Raw genomic sequence first — 26,080 nt, 5'->3', positions numbered from 1 at the left:
CCACCCAGTCACCCTGGGAGAGCTATATTTTATATGCTTTAATCTTTACAGAAATTAGCTTTTCTTTCCATTTTGAATATAAGTAACAAACCACAGTAGAATTAGCGGTATTTGTGACTTTGTCATCAACAGAAATTACAGATGTTCCCCTATCACATTACAGTTGTTGCAAAACATCTTGAAATATTGTTTGTGTTCATCACCACTTTGAAATTGTGCAGTTATTAGACAGGCAGTGAGATCTCATTATTTAATTTGTTAATGAATATATATTACTGATGAGATTTTAAAATATTTTGATAACTGTATTTCAGTATAAATGGTTTCTTTTGTAATTCTTATACCTTTTTTTTTTTTAAGACTTTATTTATTTATTCATGAGAGACACAGAGAGAGGCAGAGACAGGTAAAGGGAGAGGCAGGCTCCCTGCAGGTAGCCCCGTGCAGGACTCCGTCCCAGGAGCCCGGGATCACAACCTGAGCCAAAGGAAAATACTCAACCACTGAGCCACCCAGGTGTCCCCAATTCTTGTATTTTATGTCATGCATGTAAAAATCTTTATTTTGAGAGGCGCTTCACAGGCTTCACCAGTCTGCCTAAAGGGTCCATGGCACAAAAAAGAACCCCTGACTTAAGTTTCCCTGAGCTCAGGGGACACTTCCTCTACAGGCTCCTTCATTATCTGCTCAGTTCCTCTTCATCCTTTACAGTATAATTCAAGGGTTTCTGCTTTAGTAAACTTTCTCAAAGGAACTCAGTCCAGAATGGAATTTGATTGCTAGAGGGCCAGTGACCCCTCTCTTGGCTGCTCTTCCACCCAAACCTCAGGCAGCCAGCCATTGCAGGAGTTACTGTGTGGAGCAGCCTTATTTCTTTGGCAACGCAAGGGGCTTGGCTTTGCTGATGATCTTTATGGAGTCAGAAGCTGGAGAAAGTTTCACTGAGGCCTCTGGTATGACAGCTCTGACTGCTTGGGGGCTCGGGGGACTGTGGACAGCACAGGGGTGGGGAGAGGACCCATCCCTCCTCTCCTGAATGGTATGTGGTGCTTCTCTGGGACCTGAGGCTGAGCTAAGGGGACATCAAAATAGGGCACAGAGGAGTGAGGCCAGGGTGGAGAGATCCTGGGGATTACATGGGGAACATCTTTTGTCCTCTTAGACTGTGAAGTTCATGAAATCTTGTCTGTTTGGCATACTACTTATAACCTAGAATCTGATATCATGTCTGGCAGATGGTGGGTCTTCAGGAAAAGTCTGGTGAATGAATGAATGAATGAATGAATGAATATAAGATTATACCTGTGAGGGTGAACAGTTGGAAGGGCTTTGTAGGGGCAGGAAGTCCCGTGCAATGTGGCTTAATTTATATTCGTTCACGTGACAAATATTACTGAATGATTACTACGTACCTGACACTGTTGCTGTGCTGGAGACACAGCTGTAAACTACATAAAAATCCTGGAGGGGCAGTTGGGTGGCTCAGTGGTTGAGTGTCTGCCTTCAGCTCAGGTTGTGATCCCACGGTCCTGGGATCTAGTCCCGTATTGGCTCCTTGCTGGGAGCCTGCTTCTCCCTCTGCCTGTATCTCTGCCTGTGTGTGTGTGTGTGTGTCTATCACGAATAAATATGTAAAAATATCTTTAAAAAAAATCCTGGAAACTCCTGGAGCTTAGAATGTCTTTTTTTTTTTTTTTTTTTTTGAGCTTAGAATGTCTTGAGGAGAATCTGCAGGGTAGTGACCCTGTGCTTATATTTGACCTCTTGGCCTGGGTTAGGCTTTCCCTCTAGGTTCCCACAGTCCCTTGCTTCCTTCCAGTATGGTGCTGACCACTGAGATGTAACTGTATTCCCCTAGGCTGAGCAAAAGATTTGGGTCAGTATCTTATGCTCAATGAACAATGAATAAGTATCCAACACTGCCCATCTTCAATGGGGGTCCACAGGCCCCACCAAGAGGAACCTCAGCTCTTCTGCAGATAAAAGAAGTACTTTTGTTTATCCTTTTTCTTTCTTTTTTTTTTTTTTTTATTTATGATAGTCACACACACACAGAGAGGCAGAGAGAGAAGCAGGCTCCATGCACCGGGAGCCCGACATGGGATTCGACCCCAGGTCTCCAGGATTGCGCCCTGGGCCAAAGGCAGGCGCTAAACCGCTGCGCCACCCAGGCATCCCTGTTTATCCTTTTTCTAGAAAGCTTTCTCACCTTCTAATGGAAGTGAATTTCGAGGGCTCCTTCTTTTCCCTTCCTCCACTATCCAAACATCACCCAAAGGAAAAGAAGAAAAGATCTCTATTGCCCTCTGAACAAGGCAAAGTTATGAAACATATATATTCCATGAATTAGCTCATTTCACCTATAGAGGAGATGATATTAGTCACATACTATAGTGGAGGACACGGAGGCTCAACAAGGACAAATGTTTTTCCCAGTGTTGTGGCCTTTAAGTGACTGAGCTGGGATATTAACCCAGATCTGGTCTCCTAGGTCTGTGTACTTCATATGACAACAGAGTTCTTCCCACTCATTCGAAGTATGGGCCCCCCACGAGACAGGCCAAGACTTAAGGGGGACCTGGGTGGCTCAGTGGTTGAGTGTCTGCCTTTGGCTCTGGTTGTGATCCCGGGGTCTTGGGATCCAGTTTTGCATCGCCCCCCTCCCCCCCGGAAGCCTGCTTCTCCCTCTGCCTATGTCTCTGCCTCTCTCTGTGTATGTCTCTCATGAACAAATAAGTAAAATATATTTTTTAAGAGAAAGAAGAGTTACAAAGAGCAAAGAGAAATGGCACAGATTCGAAGACAATGAATGTTAACACAAAATTTCCATAGCTGCTGTTGGAGATGACAAATTAAATGAAACTCATAAACATTTCCCAAAATATACTCTTTTGAAGAAGTATATTTGGGGGTCTCAAAATATTTGCTAATTACCTGATTACCTGGGTTTCCAGTTTAACTGGTATATTTGGCCTCCAAGGCTGCCTTAACAAATTACTGCAAATTACTGCCTTAACAAATTACTGCAAGCTGGCAGCTTGAAACAACAGAAATGTATTCTCTCACAGTTGAGAGGCCAGATCTCTGGAATCAGGGTGTTAGCAAGGTTGGTTCCTCCTGGAGGCTGAGGGAGAATCCTTCTATGCCTCCCTCCTAGCTGCCAGTGGCTGCCAGCAGTCCTCGGTGTTCCTTAGCCTGTGGCTGCGTGACTAATCTCTGCTTCTGTCTTCACATGGCCTTCTCATTTAGCGTCTCTGTATCTCAAATATCTTTTCTTTCCTCTCATAAAGACAGCTCTGCTCATTGGATTTAGGGCCCCCCTAAGTCCAGGACAGATCTATCTTAAGATTTTTAACAGTGGCACCTGGGTGGCTCATTTGATTAAGCATCTGCCTTTGGCTCAGGTCATGATCCTGGGTGCTGGTATCGAGCCCCATATTGAGCTCCCTGCTCAGTGAGGAGTCTGCTTCCCCCTGTCACTCTCTCTCTGTTCTCTCTCAAATAAGTGGATGAAATTTAAAAAAAAGATTTTTAACAGCCAAGATACTAGTATTTTTTTTTTCCCAAAGGATTTATTTATTATTTTAGAGAAGGGGAAATGGCAGGGGGAAGAGGGGAGAGAGAGAATCTCAAGCAGACTCCCCTCCAAGCATGGAGCCCAATATGGGGCTTGATCCTATGACCCTGAGATCGTGACCTGAGCCGAAATCAAGAGTCTGACACTTAACCAACTGAGCCACCCACGCACCCCAACAGTCAAGATTCTTTTTTTTTTTTTCAAGATTCTATTTTCTTGTAAGATCACATTTACAGGTATGAGGGTTAAAACTTGGACTATCTTTTTGGGAAATACAGTTTAACCCACTATGATTGGAATGCTTTCTTTTTTTTTTTTTTTTTAAGTTTGTGAACTTGAGCAGCTTTATGTAAAGGATCCTCCTAAATGTAAACTTCTTCTTCTGATCTTTGTCAATAACAATCCTTACTTTGGTCAGCTTTTCAGAGCATGCAAAACATCTGGTATCTTAATGAATTATTTTAACTGCCCTGGGGGTTCTGCAAGGTAAGCCTTTTTATGGATTAGGAAACAGGCATAAAAGGGGAAGTGACTTGACACCCAATTCTGGTTGAGTTAGGATTTGAACCCAGGATGTCAAGGCTCTTTCCTCCAACTGCCTGCTGCTGCATGGAAGCTTTGGGAGCTGTAATCAGTTTGTGCAGTTTCATTTGTGATTTACCTTTGCCCTTAATTTTATTTAATGTGCACTTTTCCCTTGTCCTTTTTTTTTTAAAGATTTATTTAAAAAAAAATTATTTATTTATTCATGAAAGACAGAGAGAGAGAGAGAGAGAAAGAGGCAGAGACATAGGCAGAGGGGGAAGCAGGCTCCCCACAGGGAGCCCAATGCGGGACTTGATCCAGAATCCCAGGATCACACCCTGAGCCAAAGGCAGATGCTCAACCGCTGAGCCACCCAGGTGTCCCTTCCGTTGTCCTATAGAAAAACTTTTTCCCCAGCTTTATTTTCCTTGTCATTTTGATTGATTATATAGTCTATATACTTGTCATGTTAATTAATTAATTAAAAAAATAAACTTTCTTAGTTTATTTTTATATTTTAAAAAAATTTTGTTTATTTATTTGAAAGAGAGGTGAGACAGCCCGAGAGATCACAGAGGAAGAGGGAGAGGAAAAGGGAGAAGCAGACTTGCCACTGAGCAGGGAGCCTGATGCAGGGCTTAATCCTAGGACCCTGGACCATGACCTGAGCCTAAGGCAGGCCCTTAACCCACTAAGCCACCCAGGTGCTCTGGTTTTGTTTTTGTTTTGTTTTGTTCTATATTTTATTTTTAAGTGCTCTCTATACCTAGTGTGGAGCTCAAATTTACAACCCTGAGATCAAGAGTTGCATGGCTCTAACAATTGAGCCAGCCGATGATTTATTCATTCATTCAATCACTATTTACTGAAGCCTTACAGTGTCAGAAGCCCAAGGCTGAACTAATTAAGGTGGGCCACAGAGATGAACCAGACCACCTTGGTCTTTGTCCTTGAGGAGAGTAAACAGACAGTGAACATATGGTGTGAACAGTCTGTGGGAACCCAGTAGGCTTCTAACCTAACCAGGGGTCAGGAGAAGCTTCCTGATGTCTGAATTGGGTCTTAAAGGATAGATAGGAAGCAATCTTATTCCTCTTTTTTTTTTTTTTATTAAAATTTTTTTTTAAATTTTTATTTATTTATGATAGTCACAGAGAGACAGAGAGAGAGAGAGAGAGGCAGAGACATAGGCAGAGGGAGAAGCAGGCTCCATGCACCGGGAGCCTGATGTGGTATTCGATCCCGGGTCTCCAGGATCGCGCCCTGGGCCAAAGGCAGGCGCCAAACCGCTGCGCCACCCAGGGATCCCCAATCTTATTCCTCTAATACTGGTTGTTAGAATAGAATTTTAGGATGGTCATCTGATACCCATCTATTGAATGTTATTATGTTATTCATTTTCTAGCACTCTGTCAAGGTGCATAACAGGTTTATATAACAGCCTTCATTACAAACGGCAGTAACTTCCATTTGCCCAGTGTTTGATAATTTACACATTTTCACACTCTGTCTCACTTGCTGTCACAAAACTTTTTAAAATACATTTTTTAAATCTTCAATCCTAGTATAATTAACATACGATGTTATATTGATTTCAGGTGTACAATATGGTCATTCAATGATTGTGTATTACTCAATGCTCATCGCAGTAAATGTACTCTTAATTCCCTTCATCTATTACACCCATCCCCTACCCACTTCCCCTCTGGTGACCATCAGTTTGTTCTCTATAGTTAAGAGTTTGTTTTTTGTTTGTTTCTTAAATTCCACATATGAGTGGAATCATACAGTATTTCTTTTTCTGACTTATTTCACTTAGCATAATACTTTCTAGATCCATCCATGTTCTTGTAAATGGCAAGATTTCATTCTTTTTATGGCTAAGTAATATTCCATTGTGTATATATGCCACATTTTCTTTCTTTCTCTCTTTCTCTTTCTTTCTTTCTTTCTTTCTTTCTTTCTTTCTTTCTTTCTTTCTTCTTTCTTTTCTTCTTCCTTCCTTCCTTTGTTTCTTTTTCCTTTCTTTCTTTCTTTTTAAGATTTTATTTCTTTTTAAAGATTTTATTTATTTATTCATGAGAGACACAGAGGCAGAGACATAGGCAGAGGGAGAAGCAGGCTCCATGCAGGGAGCCTGATGTGGGACTCGATCCCAGACTCCAGGATCACACCCTGAGCCCCCCAGGCATCCCGATACCGCATTTTCTTTATCCATTCATCTATCAATGGACACTTGGGCTGCTTCCATATTTTGGTTATTGTAGATAATGCTGCAATAAACATATGGGTGCATCTATCGTTTTGAATTGGTGTTTTTGTTTTCTTTGGCTAAATACTCAGTAGTGGAATTACTGGATCATATGGTAATTCTACTTTTAATTTACAAAAAGCTCTTTGGTAATGCTTTGTTTATATTTATGTATTTCTCTTGTTTATCTTAGCTAAGCTCAAAAATTGTAATTTAATTTTCCATTGAGATGATTGCAAAAGTTTAAAAATTAAATTGCATAACTTTGTAACTTATAAAGATTCAAATTGCACTGGGTGTTAAATCAATGCTTGGTTTCTGATCCTAATCTGGCTTATCTTCCTCTCTCTGGGTCTCATTGTTCTCTACTCCAAAGTGGGCATGTGGAGGAAATTTAGGTTGAATGACTAATTGAGATAATGGATCTTAGATACCAGCACAGCACCTGGCTCATTAAAGACTGGTTCTCCTAACATTATCTCTAATGTCCATTTTCCTGCAATTCTAAAGCAATTTTTAAAAAAGATTTATTTATTTGAGAGAGAAAGAGCAAGCAAGCGGGGAGAGGTGCAGAAGGAGAGGGAGAGAGAATTCTGTAGCGGCCGCCCCACAAAGCACAGAACCCAAACCAACACCGGGCTTGATCCCAGGCTCCTGAGATCATGACCTGAGCTGAAACGGAGTCAGTGGCTTAACCAGCTGAGTCACCCAGGTGCCCCTAAAGCAATTCCTTTTTTTTCTTTTAAAGCAATTCTTAAAGTAATAGTCCAGCTCACATATATGGGCCAATGCTCTTAAAGAGATGCTTTGAGAGAAAAAGAGAGCTCAAACAAACTCATTAATATAGTTGATACAAAACCATCTCACAGTCTCAGTGAATCAGATAATAACAGGCAAAGAATAGTGTTTTGACACTCTCATTTTGTCCCTGAGATTGTTTGGGGTGGGTTGCAGAGAAAAAAAAATTAGATGTGGTAGGAATAATCAACACAAAATAAAACCGACAATGGCTACAACTACATGTGGTAAAAATTTATTATGGATGGAAAAGCAAACTGAATGATCCCGTCTTTGTTGGTAACATTAAACATTGCAAAATTGACCCCTGGGAAAATTCCACTTGGTGGAAATAATCAACACAAAATAAAAATGACAATGGCTCAAATCTCTTCCAGGAAAAGGTGGAATTGGTGGAAATCATGACTAGAAACTTCAAAATAGCTGAAGCAATCATCAGTAAAAATTGATAAAGATAAAAGATAACTGATGAATCTAACCTGTCTTGTAAAATTGATAGAGAAAAGAATGTATCTTGATGAAAATTCGGTAAGAAAAAAATCTTAAAAAGTTAGAAATTGTTTCACTGTGCTATATAGAAAATTTATCAAGGGATAAAACTGACTTAATAGGATTGATTCCTGAAATACTTTAATATGTTCATTAATAATGGCATAATATTAAGTAAATAGTTTATATGCCAACACTTGGAAGGGATTTTGAAAGAGAATTCTCAAGTTAGATGAAGGGTTTGGACCATAAATTCCACTTTACGTCTTCAAAGCACTTTCATACTCATTGCTTTATTGCATTCTCCTAATCCTTTTGAGGTGACAGGGCAGGAATCCTTCTTTCCATTTTACAGATGTAAACACGGAGATTCAGAAAAGTTGAGACACCTACTAAAGGTCACCCAGCATGTTCATGGCAAGGTCTGACTTTGGATCTGATTCCAAGATTCCTAGTCTGGAAAACTTCATACCTATGCCCGTAATTCTGATTAATGCTTTACTTGATTGCCAGGTCAGACCCCTTCTAATTCTGACCTTCAGCTAGCCCCCACTTTCTGCTAGTAGGAGAAATGGGGAAAAAGGAGGAGAGGGAATAAAAGAGGGTTAGAAGAGGGCATGGCCAATTTAACACTTAGAGAGGGGAAGGGACTTGGCTGTCACATAGCCAATATGTTACAGATATGTTTCTTATTCTTCTCAGAAAAGGGAGCAGAGGGGCTAGAGGAGGTTTGGCAGGGGATAGGGATTGGGATTTTAAGGCTGGGCTAATAGGTTGAAAAACAAGACAGGCAGTTTGAAAATGACAGTGCCTGGATCCCTGGGTGGCGCAGTGGTTTGGCGCCTGCCTTTGGCCCAGGGCGCGATCCTGGAGACCCGGGATCGAATCCCACGTCGGGCTCCCGGTGCATGGAGCCTGCTTCTCCCTCTGCCTGTGTCTCTGCCTCTCTCTCTTTCTCTCTCTGTGACTATCATAAATAAATAAAAATTAAAAAAATTAAAAAAAAAAAAGAAAATGACAGTGCCTGATATACTTTGGGAAAGGGGGTCATAAGAATAAGAGTGTAACTAGAGTAGGAAGAGTGAAGTGAAGAGATTGGCTGCAGCAGGGCTGTGGACCATATTCACCTCTGCTATAGGGAAACTGGCCTTTCTCAGGTAGGCCTGAGGTTCGCCAGGGGGCTGACTAGTGGAGCTTGACGGTTCTGGTGTTCAGAACACCAAGGAATAATGACATATAAAATCTAAAATACTGGGAACCCTGGGTGGTGCAGCGGTTTAGCGCCTGCCTTTGGCCCAGGGCACAATCCTGGAGACCCAGGATCGAATCCCACGTCGGGCTCCTGGTACATGGAGCCTGCTTCTCCCTCTGCCTATGTCTCTGCCTCTCTCTCTCTCTCTGTGACTATCATAAATAAATAAAAATTAAAAAAAATCTAAAATACTGTAATTGAATACAGGACTTATGCTACAACAGAGATCATCTGATGCCATATTCCATATGCTAGGAGAGCTAGACACAGAAGGAGGAAAACTATTTTTTTTTAAGTATAAGACTTACTTATTCAATAGACAATATTTTGTTTAAATAGAGCTTTGTGGACTCTTTACAATAACTCTGTTCTTCCCTTCTCATTCCTTGTCTCCACAGGGATCTCTGGCCCACAGATTAAAAACCAGTACTATAAGAATTCAGATACAAGGAAGATCAATGTGCCTAAAATATGTTCTAGGGAAGGTAGGGCTTTGGCTTGAGTTTCAAGAATGAGAAGAAAAGGAGGAAATGGCCGTGGAAAGACCAGAAAGGAAAAATTTGAAAATATATGAAGAAAATAGAGAACTTTCTTTCTACTGAATTAATGGTCTTTTATGAATTTTCAGTTACCACCATTATTTAACAGTGGAACTGTTGAGCTCATAGAAAAACCAGACAGGCCTCATCCTGGAGTACCACTGAGGGCAACAGGAAGCTGCGGTAAGCTTTTAGTCAGCAAAGTATGGTTGTTGGATTTGGATATTACTTTTTTTTTAAGATTTTATTTATTTATTCATGAGAGACAGAGAGACAGAGAGAGAGAGAGATTGAGGCAGAGACACAGGCAGAGGGAGAAGCAGGCTCCACGCAGGGAGCTCAATGTGGGACTCCATCCCGGGACTCCAGGATCATGCCCTGGGCCGAAGGCGGCCCTAAACCGCTGAGCCACCTGGGCTGCCCGGAAATTACATTTTTTTGAAAAAGTCTTATAATTAAAAAAAAAAAACTATGTGCTCTCGTTAAACAATTCAGGCAATAAGAAAATAAAAATTGTTTGGTATCCGACACCCTTTCTTCCAAGATAATCACTAATAATATTTTGGGGAACCTCTCCTGAAATCTGTGCTTATAGAATATCGTTTCAAATATCACAAATTGTACCATTATAAACATGCTGTTCTGTAACCAATTTGTTTCCCTCGAGAATAAGTTATGAATAGCTTTTCATATCAATAAATAGATCTATATCATTTTAATAGCTGCTTACTACTTTGTTGTTTGTATTACAATTTAACTAGCTCTTTTTGATGAACATTTACATTACCCCTGTAATCCACAACCTCAGATAACCAGCTTGTGCATTCAACTTTTCAAAAAAACATACATATTTTTTAACATTTTATTTACTTATTCATGAGAGACACAGAGAGAGGCAGAGACAGGAGAAGCAGGCTCCATGCAAGGAGCCCAATATTGGACTTGATCCCGGGATCAAGCCCTGAGCCGAAGGCAGATGCTCAACCGCTGAGCCACCCAGGGATTCCTTTTCCAAAATGTTTCATTCTCTTTTTAAGGTAAAGAATTGAAAGTAATGGAGCTGGGTTAAAAAGTATCTTTTGACATTTGGATTTCAGTTGCCAAAACGTCCTCTGATTTGCAGGGAGACCAGGAGGAAGCTGGTGCATCAGCTCTGGTGCGATAGTGGCAACGGTGATGGCGAAGAGAATACAGACTCGGGTGATCTATCCCCACTAGGCCTATCCTCAGTGGATTGGCATATTCCTATCCTTTTTCCTCTCTTTCACTTCTTTTTCTTAACATGGAGGAGGAACCAAGAACTGCATCTCCCAGCATTTCACAGGCACCACACCCCCTGGGAACTGTAGTACCGCGTCTGAGAAGGGTCCGGAAGGAGGGCGGGAGACTGTGGGGCATGCTGGGAAATGTGGTCCAGCTGCGGGGGGGCGGCGGCGGTCGCGGTGTGCGTGTAAAGAGGCTGGAGACGCCGCAAACATCGCTACTTGGAGAAGAGGGCACGGGGCGACCTCACCTTCCGCTCAAGCGGTCTTTGAGTCGATAAAAGCGGACGGCGGATGGTGGACTTCGCTACATCGTCCGTAACCGGGGAGCGTTTGGCCCCTCCACAGAAGGCGCGAGGCTGGCAGCGTAGGCCGCGCAGGCCACGCGCGGGCCGGAGCAAGGCATGCCGGGAGTTGTGGTCCCGGCGCGCTGAGGCTGTGGGACGTGTCGCGGCGCCGCGCAGGCTCCTCCTTCCCCGCCCTTCTTAGCGGTCCCCCGCCCCCTCCCTCCGCCTCCTCCTCCCTCGCCCGCAGCCGAACGTCCCCTCCCCCCACCCGTCGGGCTCTCGGTCGGCTACTGCAGAGGATTCAGAGCCGAGTCTGAGGAGGAGGCTCCGGTTCCCTGCGCGCCATCCGCCACCTTACTGGACACGGGCGAGGGAGCGAGAGCGTCGCCGCTGTAGCCTCCAGAGAAGACAAGGGCATCGCCGCCTCCGCCGTCGTTTTCGCCTGCAGCGGCTAGCCGGTGAGACCTCCCCCCGCCCCCCCACCCCCGCCACCTCCCCTGGTCCGCTCTCCCGGAGCCTGGGCCGGTGATACTTACGGAGAAAGAGAGTGGGGGCTGTGGAGACCCCGCGTGGGTTGGGGGAAGGGGGTTGAGGTCGCGATGGAACGGCGGGTTGGCCGGGGAGACTTGTCCTGGCGCGGGGCTGGGGGTGGGGTGAGGGTGGGACCCAAGCAGGTTGCAGGGTGAGTGGGTGGGGGGGCGCCAAGGGAAGGGGACTTTTAATAGCGATTGACCCGATATGGGACAGGAGTGTGAGGTTGGGAGGTCGGGGTGGAATTTGGGGTGGTTTTGGGCGAGATGGATCAGGAGAGTGGAGTGGGATGGCTTTTAATGGGGGAGGGGACTGAAAGAGGGTGATGGATTTGGGGTTGGCTTGGAGCAGTTGACAGCTTGGGATCCAGCCAGGGGTGCAGGGTAGGGGGATGATTTCAATAGACAGTGGGATTGCAGGGTTGGATAGGACCCTGGGGGAGGGGTGTTAATTCTCGAGGGTGGAATTTGGGGTGGACCTAAGGCAGACTGATGGAGGTGGTAGGAGCTTGGGAGTAAGGGGCTTGGCATGGGTTGAGACCTTAGCTGGAAGTGGGCACTTGCCATCTCTGGGTGGTGGAATTTGTGGAGACTTATGGAATAGCGTAGGTTAGGAGAGTAAAGGAGGTAGAATTTGGGGTTTTTCTGGGGAGTGCTTATGGGAATTGGAATAGGAACTGGTTGGGGTGGGACTTTTCAATGAGAGGAGTGTGATGGTTGAGCTGGCAGGAGGGGGGGATAAATTAGAAGTTAGGCCCAAAATGGGCAGGCAGAGATTGAAATTAGAGGGGGGCACAAGGGATGGGATTTAGGGTGATTTTAGAACCACCGGAAAGGCATGGTGGCTCCCTGGGTGCAGCGTCGAGGCAGAGGGCTCAGAAGATGCTGCTGGGCTAGACTCACTGAAAGTGGCAGGTGGTGAACAAGGTAGGGAGATGGCATCTTGAAGAAAATGTCCCTTGGCCAAGGTGGCAGAGGAATTTTTGGAGAAGCAGTGTCTTAGATGAACTGGTAGGACTGGAGAGGTGGTTGCTGATGGTAAGGTGGCAAAGAGGCTTTTTAAGGAGTGAGAGACCTGGAGTTGCAGGTATGGACGGGGCAGGGAGGATGGAATGGGGCAGTGAGCAGGGCTGGGAAGAGGTGGGTTGGATGATGTTAGGAAAGATTCTGATGTCCTCCAAGAGACATAAGAGGGTAAGGGATTGGACTTAAATGGACAGCTCTGGAGGCTGTGGTTGGGGGAGGGACAATAATCAGAAGGAACTTTGCAGGGGACAGAGAAGGTACATTAAAGATTCTCTTTCCTAGACGACATTTTAAGCTGTTAGTTCAGTCTTTTTAGTTTCATTTATATTAGTATCGTATTTTGGAAGTAAATCAACCTGAAGGGTAAAGTTAAGAGGGGCTTCAGTTAAAGTAGAATTAATCAGGGGGAGGGTGTTTTCTATTCATTTATCATAAAAAGAAAGTTTTGGGGAAAAAAATTTCTTGGACTAAAGGTGGAGAAGATAAAACTGGAATGTGATATATATCTTTCTGTATGATGTCTCTGCCTTCTCCTTTCCGCCCTCCCCTTGGTGCATTTAAAAATTAGTCCTGGAATTTGGAATTAAATAGATTTGATGAGCTTGAGGTATTTAAGGGAGCATTCCTTGCTTGAGAACCCATGAATGAACCTGAAAAATATGAGGCTGAATTTATTTCCTAGTCAGGCAACGTGTATGTATGTAGAAAGAGGTTAGGCCTTTTTTTTTTTTTTTTTTTTTCTCCTCTTAAAATTGATTGTCTGAAGACTCCATTTATTGGTGTCCTGGTTTGCAAGGCAATTAGGCCCATCATTGTATTGCAGGCTAATAATCCTGAGATGAATCTTGGCACCACCGCTTTATGTAAACAGAGAGAAGACAGGAAATATGGAAATGTCATAAATATTCATTGGTGAAATGGTTTGGTATTGATGGAGTTTTTCATTTGATTCTCTTTTGGCATTACTTGATAAGATTTAAAATAATTGGACTATATTTCTATAGATTGAATTTTCTTCTGAAGGAATTCAAGTGGTCAGAATTCTGTCAGATATGGATAAATAAAGCATATAGAATCATTTTTATTTTATTTTTTAAGGGTTGGTGTTGATGTAGGCACATTACATTTAACTGCAGCAACAATGTCTCCATCTATTCATCAGCAATTTTATTTAAAGCTTCAATGATAAGCATATCATTTTTATGGCAGAATGGTGATGGTGGAAGGTAAAGAAGGGTATAACTGAGGGAAACAGCTTTAGGGAAACAATTTTCTGCACTTAATTGCATTAACTATGATATGTTAAACATGAAGTGGCTGTTGATTAGAGCTCAGACTGAGATAACATGGGGAGGGATGTAAAGCGGATAAAATTGGCATCAACAGGATCAAATGATTCTGTTTTCGAGCTTCAGAGTTCAGCTCTTAAACAAACCATTTTCTTTGGCTTTGACAGTTGAGCACATAAAAATGTTTAGCTCAATATTTAGGATTTTTTTTTTTTTTTGTAGTTCCAAAATGGACAGAATAATGGCAGATTGGCCTTATCCTTCAAAGTGTTTTGTTATAAGGAAGCTCTATTAAGATAAAAACCAGGTTTGAGTAGTTATCTGTAATTCGATGAGCGTAATTTAACTAATGCAAGCATTTCTCCTCATAACTTTACTCTCGGGTCCAGACATTGCTTTTGTAGATCTGCAGGCTTGAGCTACAGGTGAGATATTTATATTAAAACTATAGCTTTTGGGATCCCTGGGTGGCGCGGCGGTTTAGCGCCTGCCTTTGGCCCAGAGCGTGATCCTGGAGACCCGGGATCGAATCCCACATCGGGCTCCCAGTGCGTGGAGCCTGCTTCTCCCTCTGCCTGTGTCTCTGCCTCTCTCTCTCTCTGTGTGACTATCATAAATAAGATAAAAAAAAAAAATTAAAACTATAGCTTTTGAAAGCAAGCCTGAGAGAAATGTCTTGGTGGATATTTTCCCTCCTCACAGCTGTGGGCACTTGTACAGTGGAAATGTATTTTGTGTTTGATTAAAAGTGTTTGATTCTTCTGATATTCCGGTAAGAAGGAAGGAGCAGATGGAGGTACTGGTAGACAGACCCCTTGGTAGAATGAATGGCTGTGAATTTATGGGTGAAGAGTCCTGAGTTCAAATCCCCGATTCCACCCCTTGATAGCTGGGTGATTTCAATAGTCATTACAACCTTTCATATTTAGGGTTAATGGTTGCACAACATTGTGAATGTACTTATTTCTCCTAAATTGCACATTTAAATATGATTAAGATGGCAAAACAAAAACTTATGCTTCACAAGGCTGTCAAGGGAAACAAGTCAGTTCATGTTCATGAGATAACTTTATGCCCCGAGAACACTATACCTATATGAACTATTTGTTCAATATTTATTTCTTATTACATGCTAAATGCCAGGGGAAATGAAAATAAACAAAAAACAGTTGTCAAGGAGTTTTCATTGTTGGGCGAGATAGTGATTTAGATGTAGTAAGAGAAGTGAAGCATAACTAATGTGGTTGTTAAAGGTGTGGATTTTCAAGTAGGTGCACCATTCACTGCTGGTTGTGTGACCTTGGGCACAATGGTCTAATCTGTAAAGTGGGCATGAGAGAATAATTTCATAGGGTTGTTTTGAGGATTTGTTTTTATTTATTTATTTAAGAATTATTTATTTATTTGTGAGACACAGAGAGAGAGAGAGAGAGACAGAGACAGAGAGACAGAGACAGAGACACAGGCAGAGGGAGAAGCAGGCTCCATGCAGGGACCCTGGGGTCATGCCCTGGTATGAAGGCGGCGCTAAACCACTGAGCCACCCAGGTTGCCCTGTTTTGAGGATTTAACAAAATAATCCATGGAAGGTATTTAACACAGTTTGGTTACATAGTACACATTAAAAAATATTGCTGCCATTACTATGAAGTAGGAAGATACTAGAATGTGAATAGCCTTGTATGTCCTACTGTTGAGTTCTTGGTAGTATAGTGTCCTATAATTTATTAAAGAGGGATTACTTTGTATTATCATCTCACAGTTTATCTGCATATTTGCATGTTTGTACATATTTGCATATTTGTTGTCTAGGAACTTTAATCAGTAAAGTACTAAACATATGTTTTAGCTGTTAGCTTTCTCATCTATAGAATAAGAAGAAAAACTGCTCTGAGAGTTTAAATGACTGGCTTAAGGTTACACAGTAAGTGGAAGAGTCTGGGTTATAGCTCCCAAATTCTGATTTCTCAACCATGTTTGTATCTTTTTAAGTTGTGAAATAAACCATATATATAAAGGTGCATATAACATACATTTTTAAGGAATGGAACAAATTGAAGATCTGTGTTTTCTGCTCCGCTTAAAAAGAAAATTTGTAGTATCTTTAAAGCTTCTTGTGATTCCCTGTGTGATTGAACGTCTCTCCTCTCTTCCTAAGTAACAGCTTTCTCAAATTTTGTATGCATCATTCCCTTTCTTGTCTTTATAGTTTTACCAAACAAGTGCATATCCTAAACAATATATTTTTTTATCTGTGCAATTTATATAAATAGAATCATAGTGTAAGTATTCTTCTGTGACTTGCTTTGTTTTTATTGATTATTCTTATTTTTTAACTTTATTTTTTTATTTTTTATTTTTAATTATTTTTTAACTTTAAAAGAGCGTTTTTCTTCTAGCATTAAAATAACATGCACATGGTAGAAATTGGAAATTACAAAAAGTAAAAGGAAGCAAATTTATTGTCTAATTCCATTTATCTGGCAGTACTTATTTATATGTAAGTAAAAAATATGTGTGTATATGCACACGCACACGCACATATATATATCTAGACTACCCCCCCCCCACACACACACAGGTAGTTGAGATAGCAAGAAATATAAATACACACACACACACACACACACACACAGGTAGTCTAGATAGCAAGAAGGAAGCAAGTTTGCATTTATGGCTGATCAGATTATCCAGATGTGGACCAGTCGTACTTGGATATAGGAATGAGAGGGGTTAATAGCAGCCTTTGTGAGCTTTGAAACAGCACTTAGAGTTTCTATCTCACTGGCAGTTCTTTATTTATTAGATACTAGTTTTTTGTTATATCACCTTAGCACTACATTTCATATTTTAATAAGTCACCTAATTCTTTTGGTCAAAATTTTTGTGCTTTTTCTTTTTGCAAGAAAGACTACTTGGTACATTGATCCTTTCCTGACCCTGACCGTACAGGAGAGTCTGTCATCTGATGTACAGAGAGTACCATGAATGGGAAGTCCTCACTTATACATATCGGAATTCAGCAACCTAACCACCGAGAATTTTTTGTTTAAGAGATGTGAAATCCAAATTCATTAATACTCTGTTGGAGCTTCAGTTTACTTATCTGTGAAATGGATTTCAAATGAGATAATAAATGTGAAAATACCTTTTAAGCTGTAAAGGATTATATAAATCTTAGGGTTTTTTCCCCTCCTAGTTTACAAAATTGAAATCCCTACACAGAGGTGAAAAGCTTGTTATATTTGGTTTATTGTTTTTCTGAAGGGTTCTTCTTGGGGAAGGGAGTATATGGACAGTTCACAATTTCTCCCTTGAAACTTGAAGATTGTTGGATATAGTGGGACAGGGAAGGTGTAGAGGAATTCATGGGACTTGGTTCCACTGTTACTGTGCTGGCTAGCTCAAAATAAAATAATTGAGGCTATATTGAAGTGGAGAATGCAGTGTAGTGTTTGCTCTTCATTATCCTGACAAAACTCAATTTTCTACTTGTAACTTATTACTAAGACAGAGTAGTATAGTGAGATAAATTATCTATGCATATGTAAAAGGGAGATAATACTCCATTGTTGATTTGTTGTATGGGTTAAAGGAGATAAGGACAGAGAACCTGGAACCCTGACTGGCATATGTATAATTGGTGCTTAATATGGTAGCTATGACTGCTATTATTTTTATTTTACTTATGAATTGTTTAATTTTTCCCCTTAGGCTGTTCTTTTGTTATTCAGTGTTTCCTTGGGCTGTATCTCCTCACAATCATTTTACATTTGGAATATACATTTATCTTAATATTATCATAAATAAAGCAAAACAAAGAACATAAATCCACAGCTGCAATACATTCCAAGGCAAAAGAGTTAGTAGTCTTGTCTGTGTCAGATACGTTTAAGAGATCTGTTTAACAAATACACATTGAATGATTATTAGATGACAGTGAGGGAGTGCTGGAAATATGGGATACAAAAATTAAAATTCCCTGCTTTTTTAAAAAATATTTTATTTATTTATTCATGAGATACACAGAGAGAGAGGCAAAGACCCAGGCAGAGGGAGAAGCAGGCTCCATGCAGGGAGCCTGATGTGGGACTTGATCCCGGGACTCCCAAGATCACACCCTGGGCCAAAGGCAGGCGCTAAACCGCTGAGCCACCCAGGGATCCCCAAATTCCCTGCTCTTAAGAAGTTTATAGTCAATTATTGGGGAGGCAGACATGCGACACATTGCATTGCTTAGCACAGTAGGACGAATGCTACAGTGGGGGCACAAACAAGGGGTATGGGGGAATGGAGGTTGGTGTGGCCTGATCTGCCTGGGGAGCAGGGAAGAGAGAGTTGCTAGGAGGGATTAATGCTTGAGCTGAGACTTGAAGGAGATTTGGATGTGTTGTGGAAGAAGAGCTTAAGAATGGTTCATGAACTCAGACCATATCTTCCTTGATTGTTCCCTCCCAGTCTCCTTGTAGGCTTTAGTTTGTACCTCTTTTAAGGTCTTTCTAGCATGTATACCTACCGTAAGACCAAATAAACAAATCCTCAAACATAACTATAGTATAGATAGTATAGTCATGCTCCTGTTCTTTCTGGATGCGATGGCACTTACCTGGAAAGCCCTCTCCTACCAAATTTCTTAATCTTTACTTTGTTCATTAGGTAAGCTGTACTAATGAACATGTTTTATGGTTTTGATTATCCCAGTTTGTTGTTTAGCAGGAAGAAATTTTTGAATCTCCTGAAACTAGCTGGTATTTAAGAAGAGATCTTTATTTTTGATTTTTTAGTAAATGTTGGTAGTCCTTAGGGTTGACTCCTTGGCTCACTGGACTTAAGATTCTTCTTTAAGTAGTCTTGTCCATTCTGTTGGCTTTAACTTCTACCTGTGTGCTGATGAAATATCTCCATCTTAGAGCTTTCTCCTGATCTCCAGATTTGTAAATCTCCCTGGCTTCTGGCCATCTACATACATCCATTTAGATATTCCTTAGATTCAGTAGATCCAAAACAGAGCTCATTTTCCCTGTCTACTTTTAACTTCTTCCATTCTGTACCCCCTCCCACACAAAAAGTTAAAATCCTTTCTTCCTGTAGTTTTGTAACTTAAATGCACTTCAGTCATACTGGCTAATGAATCTGTACCATTAGTCTTTTTTAAAAAAAAATTTATTCCAGTATAGTTAACATACAGTGATTGGTTTCCTGTGTATATACAGTGATTCAACAACTCTATACATTACTCAGTACTCATCCTAGGTGTGCTCTTAATCCCCTCACCTGTTTTACTGGTCCTCCCCTCCCCCTGCCATCTCCCTTCTGTTAATCATCATCTATTTCTATAGTTAAGAGTCTGTTTTTTAGTTTATCTCTTTTTTCTTTCTTTGTTTTGTTTCTTAAATTCCACATGTGAGTGGAATCATGGTATTTGTCTTTCTCTGACTTATTACACTTAACATTATACCCTGTAGATCCATCCATGTTGCAGATGGCAAGATTTGATTCTTTTATATGGCTGAGTAATATTCCATGGTGTATATATATCACACATATACCACATTTTCTTTATCCATTCCTCTGTTGATGGACCCTTGGGCTGCCTCCATAGTTTGGCTATTGTAACTAATGCTGCTGTAAACATAGAGCTGCATGTATCCTTTTGAATACATGGTAGTAAATTTGTTCTTGTATTCTTTGGGTAAATTACTGGATAGTAGGGTAGTTCTATTTTTAACTTTTTGAGGAATCTTAATATACTGTTTTCCATAGTTTGCATTCCCACCAACAGTTTTTCTCCACATCCTCACCAACACTTGTTGTTTCTTGTGTTTTAGATTTTAGCCATTCTGATAGGCGTGAGGTGATATCTCATTGTGGTTTTTATTTTTATTTTTATTTTTTAAGATTTTATTTATTTATTCATGAGAGAAACAGAGAGAGAGGCGGAGACATAGAGGGAGAAGCTCCCTACAGGGAGCCTGATATGAGACTTGATCCCCAGATGGGGACTCGATCCCCAGACCCCATCCCTGATGGGGACTGAATCCCCAGACCCCAGGTAACACCCTGGGCTGAAGGCAGACACTCAACTGCTGAGCCACCCAGGCATCCCTCATTGTAGTTTTTATGTGCATTTCCCTGATGATTAGTGATGTTGAGCATCTTTTCATGTGTTTCTTGGCCATTTGTATGTCTTCTTTGGGGAAATGTCTGTTTTTAAATTGGATTATTATTATTTTTTTGGTGTTGTATGAGTTCTTTTTTTTTTATGAGTTCTTTATATATTTTGGTACTGATTATTAGATATGTTATTTCTCCTTCAGTAGGTTGTCTTTTAGTTTTGTTCCCTTTGTTGTGCAGAAGCTTTTTATTTTGATTTAGTCCTAATAGTTTATTTTTGCTTTTGTTTCCTTGCCTCAGGAGACATTTCTAGAAAAATCTCACTATGGCTGATGTCAGAGAAATTACTATCTGTGCTTTCTTTTAGGATTTTTATGGTTTCAGGTGTCACATGTAAGTCCATATCCATTTTGAGTTTATTTTTGTGTATGGTGTAAGAAAACGGTCCAGTTTCATTCTTTTGCATGTAATTGTTCAGTTTTTCCAATACCATTTGTTGAAGATACTGTCTTTTTCATTACATATTCTTGTGCCCATAGTCTTTTCTTCTCCTTTATCTTTCATAGCCAAAAAGAAATCCTTCTAAGTGTTTTCTGGAATTCACATCCCCTTTCCTACTAAACCACCTTAGTTCAGACCCTTATCTCACCTGGACAAGTACAATGGGTTCCTAACTGGTTTCTGTATCACCCATCTAGTAAACCAGTCTTTCACTCAGCAGCTAGAACATGTACCCAATAGATGTGTATGTTCACATCATTCTCTTGCCTAAATCCCTTTAGCAAGGCTCTAAAGTCTAAGCTTTTTAGCATGACTATTAGGCCTTTTGTGACCTATCCCTATGTAGTTCTCCTACCTATACTCTTCTATGACTGGTAATACTGAGTAGCATGTAGTTCCTATAGATACCTTGCAATTTCACACCTTTGTTCATGGCATTTTTCTTTTTATTCATCCCTCTGGGTTGGGTCATCTCTCCTAAGAAACCTTTCAGAACCCTTAAGGTTGCCATAAAGTGCCCCCATTTTGTTCCTGGGGTCATCTGGTACATGCTTCTGTCATAATACTCTGTTAGGTAAATTAACTATTTTTGTCTGCTTCTTCAGTTAACTCGAAGTTTCTTGGTGGCAGGGACTGTTTCATAGTCATTTTTATAGTTTTAGTTCCTGGAGGGTGCATCACAAGTAGTGAGTGATTAGTTTTTGAACTGAACCTAGTGAGGATAGATGACAAAACAGTAGTATGATATTCTAATAAGGAGTGAGGTGATATGTATTTTTCAGATGTGATTTTTAAAATTTATTTAGAATGGAATTTAGAATATAATTGGATTGATAAAGGGCTTGGTAACAATAATGGTGTATAGCATAAGGTTCAGAAGTAGAAGACAGCAAGAGGGTATATTTAGGAGTTGGCAGTTGCTTTCAGTAAAAAATATTTTAGGCTTGTGGATCACATGCAGTCTATTACTTCTCCTTTTCCTTTTCCTCCCCATCTTCATCCTGCTCCTCATCTTCTCTCATTCTTAACTCACAGGCTATCAGAAATCAAATTTTAAGTTGTAGAATGTTAAAGATCAAAGAGATTAAAGCAAGTTCATATTTCTTATTTATTCTAAAATTTAGTGCCTTGGGAAATTGTGCATATCTTTAGTGTAGAGAACAGTTACAGAAACTTCTTTGTCAATTTACTACTTTGTGTATCTAAAAGTTTAATCTTTTAAGGCAGCTCTGGTGGCGCAGTGTTTTGGTGCTGCCTGCAGCCCAGGGTGTGATCCTGGAGACCTGGGATTGAGTCCCACCTCGGGCTCCCTACATGGGGCCTGCTTCTCCCTCTGCCTGTGTCTCTGCCCCCCCACCTCTCTCTCTGTCGCTCATGAATAAATAAATAAAATCTTAAAAATAAAATAAAAGTTTAACCTTTTATTTATTTATTTTTTTTTAAAGATTTTATTTTATTTATTCATAAGAGACACACACACAGAGAGAGAGAGAGAGAGAGACAGAGCCACAGAGGAGAAGCAGGCTCCATGCAGGAAGCCTGATGTGGGACTCGATCCCGGGACTCTAGGATCACACCCTGGCCTAAAGGCAGGTGCCAAACCGCTAAGCCACCCAGGGATTCCCAGTTTAACCTTTTATTAAATGGGCCATTGATCACTGCATGAAGATATTGTAAGAACACTTTGGTTATAAAGCTCCAATACAACTCTTCCTCCTCCCTCTATTTAAGCAGATACCTAGGTCCTTTCAGAATATGCCTATTTTTATGATGATATAGAGTGTGCTTTTTCTTAGATATGGACATTTAAAAATTTATTTCATGTTATGTTATTTTTTTTTTAAAGATTTTATTTACCTGAGAGAGAGAGAATGAGAGCGAGCACAAGGTTGGTGGAGGGGCAGAGGGAGAGGGCTCCATCTCAGGAACCCCAGGATCATGACCTGAGCCGAAGGCAGATGCTTAACTAATTTTGAGGGCAGACACTTAACTGACTGAGCCATCCAGGTGCCCATATTTATTTATTTGAGAGAGAGAGAGCATGCGCATGCCAAGCGTGTGTATGTTGGGGGCAGAGGGACATGGGGCCAGAGAGAGAATCTCTAGCAGACTCTCTGCCGATTGAGGAGCCTGATCCCACGACCCTGGGATTGAGACTGAGCCGAAATCAAGAGTTAGATGCTTAACTGACTGAGCCACCCAGGCACCCCAGATATGGACATTTTATTGTTTGTTTGTTTGTTTGTTTGTTTGTTTATTTATTTATTTATGATAGAGAGAGAGAGAGAGGCAGAGACACAGGAGGAGGGAGAAGCAGGCTCCATGCCGGGAGCCCGATGCGGGACTCGATCCCGGGACTACAGGACCGCGCCCTGGGTCAAAGGCAGGCGCCAAACCGCTGAGCCACCCAGGGATCCCCTGATATATTTTTTTATAGTAAATTTCAGTCCCTGGCTGATTCAAGATTATGGTCTTGATTTGACTTTTTTTTTTTTTTATTAACGATTCATTTATTCATGAGAGACACAGACAGAGAGAGGTGGAGACATAGGCAGAGGGAGAAGTAGGCTCCTCTCAGGAACCTGATGTGGGACTTGATCTCAGATCCTGGGGTCATGACCTGAGCCGAAGGCAGGCACGCAACTGCTGAACCACCCGGGCATCCCTTGATTTGATTTTTGATCATGTTCTTCAAGCTTGACAGTTTCTGCTGATACTCATATTTTCTAGCCTTTGTTTTGTCATTTTTTCACATATCCTAGTTTTCTTTTTAAAAAAATTTTATTTATTTATTTATTTATTATTTATTTATTTATTTATTTTTAAAGGTTTATTTATTTATTTAGAGAGAGAGAGAGGCAGAGACACAGGCCGAGGGGGAAGCAGGCTCCATGCAGGGAGCCTGACATGGGACTCGATCCCGGGTCTCCTGGATTACACCCCGGGCTGTAGGCGGCACTAAACTGCTGCACCACAGGGCTGCTCTTATTTATTTATTTTAGAGAGCTTGTGCTTTTGTGAGTTGGGAGTGGGGAAAGGGGGAGGGGCAGAGAGAGAGAGAGAATCTCCAGTGGACTTTGCACTGAATGAAGAGCCCAATGTGGGGCTCGGTCTCACCACCCTGAAATCAGTGAACTAAGGTGAAACCAAGAGCGAGACGCCTGACTGACTGGACCATCCAGGTGCCCTGCATATCCTAGTTTTTTAATGTGTCCTTTTATTTTGAATTTAGCAAAAATCTCCATCTTCTGAACATATTTATAGCATTTTACTTTACCTATAGTGTATAGGTATGTCATGTTGCATTATTTTCTTTAAGGATGAAGAAATCAAGACTCAAGAGGGTAAATTTGACTGGCCTAGGACTAGGAGTGGATAAAGATGCAAAGACAAAAGGGGCCTAAAACTTGAGTATCTCTAGTAGGTAACATACTGGGTATTTTCTCTCCATTATATAGTTTAATCATCACATTTACCCTGTATAGGGTATTGCACCTATTTTATAGAAGAAGAAACTGAGCAACTGAGGCTTGTAGGGATAGAAGTAGCTTATATTTGGTTACATAGTGAGAAAAGAGAAGCTTGTATTAAAAACCTGATCTGCCTTGCTCTGAAGTCTTCCCTGGTTTTAAACTCTGAGATCGGTATTTTTCAATCTACTTAGAGGAGTAGTATTTGGGTACACATTCAAATCACCCAAGGAACTGTTTAAAAAAAAAAAAAAGATGAGACATGCCCAGTTCCACTTCAACCAGTACTAACAGAACTTCTGTAGATGAGCCTTAGGTAGGTTGTTTATGTGTGTATGTTTATATAGAACATATAAATTTAAAAAAAAGTTGTATTGAGGGGAGGTGGGTGTGGGTGAAACAGGTGAAGAGGATTGAGAGTACGTTTATTACGATGCGTATTAAGTACTGTATAGAATTGTTGAATCACTATATTGTACACGTGAAACTAATATAACACTGCATGTTAATTATACTGGAATTAAAAAAAGAAATTGTGCTGAGATATATGTAGCCTGTGTAGAAAAAAATGCACCGAAAGTATAACCAGCACTCCGATCAAGAAAGGGAACATTACCCCTTCCTCCAACATAACCAGTATTCTGACTTCTAATACCACAGATTATTTTTGCCTGCTTATAAACTTTCGTAAGGTATGACTGGCTTTTTGCACTCAACTTTGATTTATTTATGTTCTTGTGTGTAGCAATGGGTTATTTTTGCTCATTGGTATATTAGCAGTTCTCAAACATTTTAATATCTTCACTCTTACTAATTACGACGACAAAGAGCATTCATATGTGGGTTATATCTATCAATATTTGCTGTATTAAAGATTAAAACTGCAGACACTTGGCTCACTCAGTCAGAAGAGCATGCTACTCTTCATCTTGGGGCTGTTTTGTGTGTTTAAGCCCCACAGTGGGTGTGAAGATTACTAAACAAACAAACAAACAGAAATTTAAAAAGTATTAACTTATTTAGAAATATTAAATCTATTAAGTATTAGCATATTTCTTTTTTTTTTTTTTTAATTTTTATTTATTTATGATAGTCACACAGAGAGAGAGAGAGGCAGAGACAAAGGCAGAGGGAGAAGCAGGCTCCATGCACCGGGAGCCCGACGTGGGATTCGATCCCGGGTCTCCAGGATCGTGCCCTGGGCCAAAGGCAGGCGCCAAACCGCTGCGCCACTCAGGGATCCCATAAGTATTAGCATATTTCAATGAAAATATGTTATCCCAAGTCAGAACTATTAGAAGAATATTTTACATTTTTCCATATCCTTTTACTGTCTGGATATAGATAGATTTATATTTATTTTAATTGGAGTATAGTTGACACCTGACTGGGTATATTTCTGTTTCTACCTTCAGTATTTTGCAATTGGTTGTTTTGTATGTAGTTTATAAAGAAAATCCACGTAGATATCCACATAGATATGTGGCTGGAAAAGGAAGGAATTTATCGCTCTTTTAGATAATTGTGGATATTCTTTTTTGATACTACACCAAAACTTGACAGCTGTTAATTTCTTGAAGGTCCACTATGTTATAGAATCTAAAACTATATCGGTGAGCTTTTCTTACTGTGTTAAGTTAAAATCTATTAATCTGTTTTGTACTTTGAATAGATCTTCTACCTGTGTGTGATTTTGTAGCATCATGCATTGGTCATTTGGAAAATATTGGCTTACTGAGTTATGCAGATCTTCTCAATGTTGACGTATTCTATTATATAATGTCTAAAAAATCTCATTTGTTAATATTACCACCAATCTTATCAGACAAATCTTTTTTTTAAAGGTTTATTATTATTTTTTTAGAGATTTTATTTGTTCATGAGAGACACAGAGAGAGAGAGAGAGACGGGCAGAGACACAGGCAGAGGGAGAGGCAGGCTCCATGCAGGGAGCCCGACGTGGGACTCCATCCCGGGTCTCCAGGGTCAGGTCCTGGGCTGAAGGCGGCGCTAAACCACTGAGCCATCCGGGCTACCCAGACAAATCTTTTCTAATTCTTTCTTCAAAGCTCAAATTTTTATCATTGACAAGAAATAATGAGTTTTCCATGCCCTGAGACTCACATTGTTTATTTTTGAAAAAATGTCTGCTGAACATTGAAGTCTGAAT

The 26,080-nt window shown here is 40.7% G+C and overlaps 1 protein-coding gene and 1 long non-coding RNA gene across 5 annotated transcripts in view; both read left to right on the top strand.

The window, feature by feature from the left end:
• The window catches only part of LOC144294867 (uncharacterized), a 41,370-nt gene extending 31,236 nt beyond the window's left edge, over positions 1–10,134 (top strand). For both annotated transcript variants that reach the window (XR_013362207.1, XR_013362206.1), the window contains exon 4: positions 9,291–10,134. This is a non-coding gene — a long non-coding RNA (uncharacterized LOC144294867). The remainder of the gene's footprint in view (positions 1–9,290) is intronic.
• Positions 10,135–11,155: 1,021 nt separating this feature from the next.
• Positions 11,156–26,080, top strand: part of FAM168A (family with sequence similarity 168 member A) — a 186,436-nt gene continuing 171,511 nt past the window's right edge. The window contains exon 1 of one of the 3 annotated variants that reach the window (XM_077866946.1): positions 11,156–11,438. The gene's annotated coding sequence lies outside the window, so the exon portion shown is untranslated. The remainder of the gene's footprint in view (positions 11,439–26,080) is intronic. The other 2 variants (XM_077866945.1, XM_077866944.1) reach the window with 2 other exon arrangements.

Source organism: Canis aureus, chromosome 23, assembly GCF_053574225.1.
Source record: "Canis aureus isolate CA01 chromosome 23, VMU_Caureus_v.1.0, whole genome shotgun sequence".
Lineage (NCBI taxonomy): Eukaryota > Metazoa > Chordata > Mammalia > Carnivora > Canidae > Canis > Canis aureus.
This window is presented reverse-complemented; position numbering and strand designations above follow the sequence as displayed.